General features: G+C 32.5%; 1 long non-coding RNA gene across 1 annotated transcript; it reads left to right on the forward strand.

Moving 5' to 3' along the window:
- Positions 1-5,330: 5,330 nt before the first annotated feature.
- On the forward strand, positions 5,331-6,568 carry LOC111385497. Its single transcript, XR_002701072.1, has 4 exons — positions 5,331-5,427; positions 5,542-5,631; positions 5,742-5,829; positions 6,456-6,568. It is a non-coding gene; the product is annotated as an uncharacterized LOC111385497 (long non-coding RNA).
- Positions 6,569-6,811: the final 243 nt, after the last annotated feature.

Below are 6,811 nucleotides of genomic sequence, written 5' to 3' on the forward strand. Positions count from 1 at the left end.
TTTCTATTTCTTATGTAGATTCGTAACAACTATATTTTTCATTATCATTCTTAGAAAAATGACTATCAAACGGGGTCTTAGCCTTGTTTGAGTGTATTTTTGACAAAAAAATAAATGTATTTTTGATTATTTTTAAATAATGTATTGATCGAAAATGTGTAGTGAGAAAAAAAAGCTTTGAATTTGCATGAAATATTATTTTAATAAAGAATATGTAATTAAATTTGGATCAAATTACTGTTAAAAAACGTATTTTGTAAAAAATAATGAGATTCAAACAAGGCTTAATATTCAGATGAGTTTCGTTGTTTTACCAGGTAGGGTTTCGACCCTCATAGCAGCATGGGACCACTTGTATAAAAAATTAGCCAAAAATAGAACCACCCAACACCCACCTTATGATGTGAGTGCTCTGGAAGGTTCACAGAACTCTAACCTCTAGGATGTACTACAAGCTTGGTCCATATTTGGATACTGCGTGTGCATTAAATGCAACATATTTATTTTTAAATAATGTTTTTTTCAAAAAAGGGGTGGTCCTGAGCATTATATTTATTTTTAAATAATGTTTTTTTTAAACATGTGATTCTTAGCATTTATGTTAGAGATGGGAGTAGGGCGGCGAGGGGGTTGCCCGATTTGTATTCTTTTTTTTTTTTTTTTTTTTTTTTTTTTTTTTTTTAAAAAAAAAAAAAAAAAATTTAATTTATATTTTCAAATTTTCAAGTTATGCTATTATTAGAAAATAAAATATACATTCAAAATTTTAAAATTCAAAACAAATAATGTTCAAACTATCAATTTTTTTTTCTTTTTTACTTTTTCACAAGGTAGGTTCAGGATGAAGTGGGCCCCCCCCCCACTAGTCAGGCACGGGTTATGTTGTCATCTCTAATTTTTGCCCATAATACTTTCAAGAGTAACGTTGTATAGCACCAGGGATGTTATAACATCAGTTTAGATGGTGTTTTATAGTAGGTTCAACCAAATGTGAAATTAAATGACTCATTTAATTGTAATTCTAATTTAATGTCACATTATTGTCACCAAAATTGATTTGATGTTTTAACACCAATTGTGCAAAATAATAATTGCTCCATTTTTCAAGATGATGTTCTATTAATAACGCTTAGCACAAATCTATGTGGTTGCGTGGTTAAATATTCAATGCACCATATTTATTTTTGAATGATTTTATTCATTCTAGCGATGTTTATTGTTTACTATCCATATGGGTTGTCGTTGGCATCATTCTCACATAAACTAGTGATCATCAATTGTGATGATGAATTTCATTGCTTTGTATTTAAGTGCATAATTTAAATTGTATTTTTAGTTGGTCAAACATAATTTTATCGATACTTTTTTTTAAAATTCATGTATTTCATAGAACCAACAGCTATAATTGCATAAACTTTAATTTAAACACTCTCAAGCATAAGACCACCAGTGCTAATTGACAATTGACCTTATTGATTCATTTTTTAGTGAAGTTAAAATGTATAACAATGTGTTGATAAAATTTTATCTTAACCTGAACGGGTACTAATAACAAATAATGTGATATAGTATTTTTCTATAAAGTATGCTCAACATAACAAAACCTCCATCAATTAAAACATCTTACAAATTTTCAATTACACTCAATTTACATACTAATAACTATATGTTTACCAATTTAATGCTCATCTATGTTTAAACTCCTATAGTTTAGTGAATTTTGGTCTTAATGGCTTGTTAAAGCATGAAAGCTGTAGCCCCATTATTGGGATGCTCAAGCTCAATATCATACATATTGCTTGTGTTCTACCAACGAGGTTACTACTAGTTGTTGTTCTTCCTGCTAACGAGTTTATCTGCAACTTAGAGTAGTTCGCTAAAGAGTGGTCCTCTCTTTGCTACCCTCCCGTCACTCGCTTCCTTTCGAGGCATGCCTTTGAGTTTCTACTTTGAATGATGGAAATTTGCTATTCTCAACTATAGACCCGTTAACGCCTCCTAAGCAAGTACCCCTTCTTCCGAGGAGTTATCGTGCATGCCCCGACGGTGGGGCCTTTAGGGGAAGGGCCCAGCCCAATAGGGACAGCACACCCCCCCACTTTAGGGGAAGCCTAGCAGAACGACTATCCCACACTTGGTTAGGTCCACATCGTTATTTCCTCCATCGATATAAAATTTCTCTTGCCAATTTTTGCTTCTCCGAAATGGGTGTGATAAAGTTTGAAATCAATCATATTCGATTGGTTCGAAGAATTTCCTGATTTTTGCTTTCTACAACTTATTTTAGGTTAATTGAAGCTTGAAAGAAAACATTGATGTCGACGTATAAATCTTCAATGAATCTCTTAGATCCGTGGTGGGGTGAAACGTTGGGTAGAAAGAGTTTACATATTATAGAAAGAGTTTACATATTATTTCTTTTTCTTTCAATTTATTTTTATTTTTTTTGCCTTTTTCCTTTTCATTGAAACTGTTGACCTAGACTTCCAATTTGATAGCATGGCTCTACTCACGTTCATGAGTAAGGTTTTTGAATATCTGAACAAATCGTTAGACACATGTGACCTACTTCAATGGTGGGGAGAAAGTTACGAGCACTCCGACAACCAGTTAAATCAATTATAGATGTGTTTGATTGTGGGATGAACAAAAGACGAGTCACAAGGATATGTACAAATATCAGGTCAAGAGAGAGTACCAAACAAGATTACTATTGATATTATAAAATTGCATTACATGTCGACGACCCTAAGTGTAAGATTTTATAGTGAAAAATGTGAAGTGGTTATCTTTGGCTGAAAGACACATTACTTTCTTAACGACCAATGCATATTCTCATAGGTATCACTTTCACAATCCTAGGTTGAGATTAATTATTCTAAAAAGTTGTCATCCTATGGTTTGGGCCTATTGAATAAATCTCAACCATTTTTTTGAAGGATAAGCATAATTAGCTCTAGACTTATAACATAATGTCTAATAAGGTGGTCTTTTCAACTTTTTTCAATGCTGATAATTAATTAATACTTGCCTTCATTTGCATTTAAGTTCATCATTATCTCTCTAATTTTCCTTTATTTTGGGAAGTGCCAAACAACTTAAGTAGGTCCAAGCAAAAACAAAAGTAATTTTGTCATTCCAAAACCTACCACAATTTATGTATAAGAAAATTTCTATATGGAACAGATGAATCCTGTCATGGATTCTCAATTATTTGGATCTAAAATCTTACCTGCATCTTTAATTGTTCACACGTGAGATGGTATGATACAATATTCTTTCTTAAAATAATTCAGTAAAAACTGTTGGATAAGTTTTAGAGAATCAATATTCTAACAAGTTGTTATTACTATTGTTAATATGAAATTAAAAGCGCGATTTATTCATAGATCCCAGCAGGTAAAGCAATCTTTCTTTTCTCTTTTGAGAAAAGCATGAAAAATTAACTATTAAATTTATGATGATCTGCTGGTCAAATAATCAGTTTTTTTCATCTATAGATAAGCAGAACCAAGAATATATCACTGGTTTGTACATGTCATTACCGAGGTCCTACAACCACTTGAACCAAGGATATTAAGATGAGAATATATAACATAACAATTGAGATGTCAACAAATGGAATTGATAATAAATGAAGTGAAAGACGACGACTCATAATGTAATTGGACCATATTTTTGTTTAGCTTAAAAGAAATTTATGCACCATTAGAACAAGTTACGAAGAGGAAGAGGTAGATCAATATTAATATGATGTTTCCACAGTTAACAAGGATATATTTTCATCAAATCTTCTAATATTAGCTATGAAATGACCAGATAGACAGGGAAAAAAAATCACACTGCAAACCTCTTTTTTTTTTTTTTTTTTTTTTTTTTTTTTTTTTTTTTTTTCTCTTCCTCATTTTACACCTGTAAATTCTCGATGCTAAAAAATGGGCCTGAAATCCCCTAACTGGCTAAAAAATGCGAAACAAAACTTTTGATTCTAACTTGGCTTTAAGACCATAATCAATTCCTTGTAAAAACTCTTTTCACTCCTTGAAATAGGAAGATAAAAATTATACATGCACGTAGAGAAGTTATTTTCATGATTGAAGGATTAGTTAATTGTTTTACTTTCACTCATAAACGCTTCAATTATTGAGGAAAATTAATTAATCAACTATTGGTCATCGAGACTTCTATGTATTTATTCACGTTAATATATCGATTATATTTTCACATTCATGTATCGCTTTTTTACATTTTATTGGAAACGCTAATGATTAATAGTGAATTAATTATTTAATACATGATCGACATATATATGCAATTAATTTTTTGAAGCATAATCCTTAGAAATTGAAGTGCCATGGCAGCTAAACTTTATGGCTTTGTTAGCAACTTGGCAGCAAAAGGTACCGAAGGACGTAAATGGAGGCAAAATAAGAATATACAAATAGTCTTTACGCATAAATAACAATGTACATATAGTTAGATTCATTTTGGTTCAGTTAGAAAAATGAATTAAAATCAACAATTAATTTTAAAAAAAAATTGCAATGGATATTCTACAAAACATAGAAGAAATGTATAGAAGTGATCAAGGGGAAGAACGATGAACAATTTCGAATGTTCACCGACTACTGTGAGCATTTAATTAATATAATGATAGGAGAATCAATGGAATTTGTAAGAGTGTACATTTGTTTGGATGAGTGTAAGGAGGGTTTTAGAACACGATGTAGACATGTACTTGGGATTGATGGGTGTTTTCTGAAATGATACTATGATTGGCACATTGTGTCGATCATAGGGATAAAAAGGGAGAACTCTATGTTTCCTGTGACATACATAATTGTGGAATCTGATAAAATTGGTAGAGCTAACTCAACTAAGAAGCCAGATGGTTGTCTAAGGCCCTGTATTCACAAACGTTCCAAAATTTTGAAACTTATGCATTGCAAATTTTTTTCTGTTTTAATGATTCATATTTTATTAAGGGCAGGGCCGGTTCTGAGGCGAGGCCAATGAGGCCTGCGTCTCAGGCCCAGAACCGAAGGAGGCCTCATTTGGCCCAGTTTTTTTTTTTTTTTAATAATAAATGGAGGAAAAGGGGAAAAAAATTCATTTCCTTTTCCTCCTACGACCGACTGCTTCACCTCCGACACTATAATTGGACCGGCGGCCAGGCGGCTTTTTCTCTTCTTTTGTTCCCTTCACTCTTTCACACAAATTACAAGAGAACAAACCACAAAACAACTAAACAAGCTAACCACCCCTTTTTCAAATTTCAACCCTAACCGACGTAGCTTCTCATTGCGCTCGAGACCTCGAGTCGCCAATCGCCACCTCCAATACTGTGTGTTCAAACTCATCTGTAGCATTGTAACAATTTCTTGAGCTCTAATAATTGAATCGAAAATGTTCCTGACAACTCACAAGGTAAAAAAAGAATGGCATTTCAAACTCGAAACCTATGAGTTATAGGAGGTTTTAATGTTCTCTTTAATTTGTTCATTTTTTAAATTTTTATGTGAATTTATCCCTTTTTTTAAGGATTGAGTATGACTGTATGATCGAGGAGTTAACACTTTCTCTCCTGAAGGCCGATTGTTTCAAGTTGAATATGCCATTGAAGCCATCAAGGTAACCGCATTCATGATAATTTTAATATATACCCAATTACCCATCTTCATGAATCTAGTTTAAATTACTTTAGTTTTGATTAAATTTAGTATTATTTGTGATCCTTATAGTTGGGTTCCACAGTTCCACTGCAATCACCATAAAAAATAAGGAAGGGGTGGTTCTTGCTGTGAGAAGCAAATTACCTCTCCTCTTTTGGTACATTTACTACCCTTTTTCTTCAGAATCATTGGGTTGGTATTTTTTATGTTTATCATTGTCACTTCAACTTGTTCTGTTAGCACCAAATTATGATTTAAGTTTTGTTTAGGTAATTGTACTATTACTAATATCACCTTATGTTATTTCTAAATCTCATTTCTGGGTACTTGAGCAAAATGCTAATCACTGAATAATGGAGTTTGTTGTTTTTTGAGGTTGAGCCCTTGCAAGAGTAATTATAGATGAACTAGAATGAATATATGGAAACAATGTTCTAACACCAGTATTCATAATGTGATTCTAGTTTTAAAAAATGGCAAAATTAGAATATTAATATCAGCATGGAGGAGGTTAGAAATGTATCGTGATAACTAACTTTCCTTTGAAAAACTTAATGCCGAAGGAGACGTGAGCTATGGATGCTCTGATCGCAAAAAAGGATCTTATAGAATTTGAGATTATCCTTGCTTTTACCATAGTCAATTTGCCTTAGTGCCATATTAGTGTCTAAAATGCTTGCCTTGGAGTTAGCATAGTTTAAATTTACTAGTTCTTTTTGAAAGTAGATGTCAAACAATTTATGTCATGTTCTTAATTCATCTCATGTTCTAATTCTATTTTAGGAGCCTAGCAACATGGAGAAGATTATGGAAATCGATGAGCATAGAGGCTGTGCTATGATTGGTTTAATTGCTGATGCCCGAACACTGGTTGAACATGCCGAGTTGAAACTCAGGTACATGTAAATTTTAATCTCCATTATAACCTGTCATCCAATGGTAGAATGGTATGGGCAATTGCTTATTATTTAGTAATTTTTGTTTTTCCAGAATCACATGTTCTCTTAAGGTGAGCCCATGACAGTGGAGTCAACTACACAAGTTCTCTGTGATCTTGCCCTACGATTTGGTGAGGGAGATGAAGAGTCAATGGTTAGCATCTGTCTGTTATCATATAAATTTCCTTTTTCTTTATTTTC

This window comes from Olea europaea, unplaced genomic scaffold (assembly GCF_002742605.1).
Source record: "Olea europaea var. sylvestris unplaced genomic scaffold, O_europaea_v1 scaffold3176, whole genome shotgun sequence".
NCBI classification, from domain to species: domain Eukaryota; kingdom Viridiplantae; phylum Streptophyta; class Magnoliopsida; order Lamiales; family Oleaceae; genus Olea; species Olea europaea.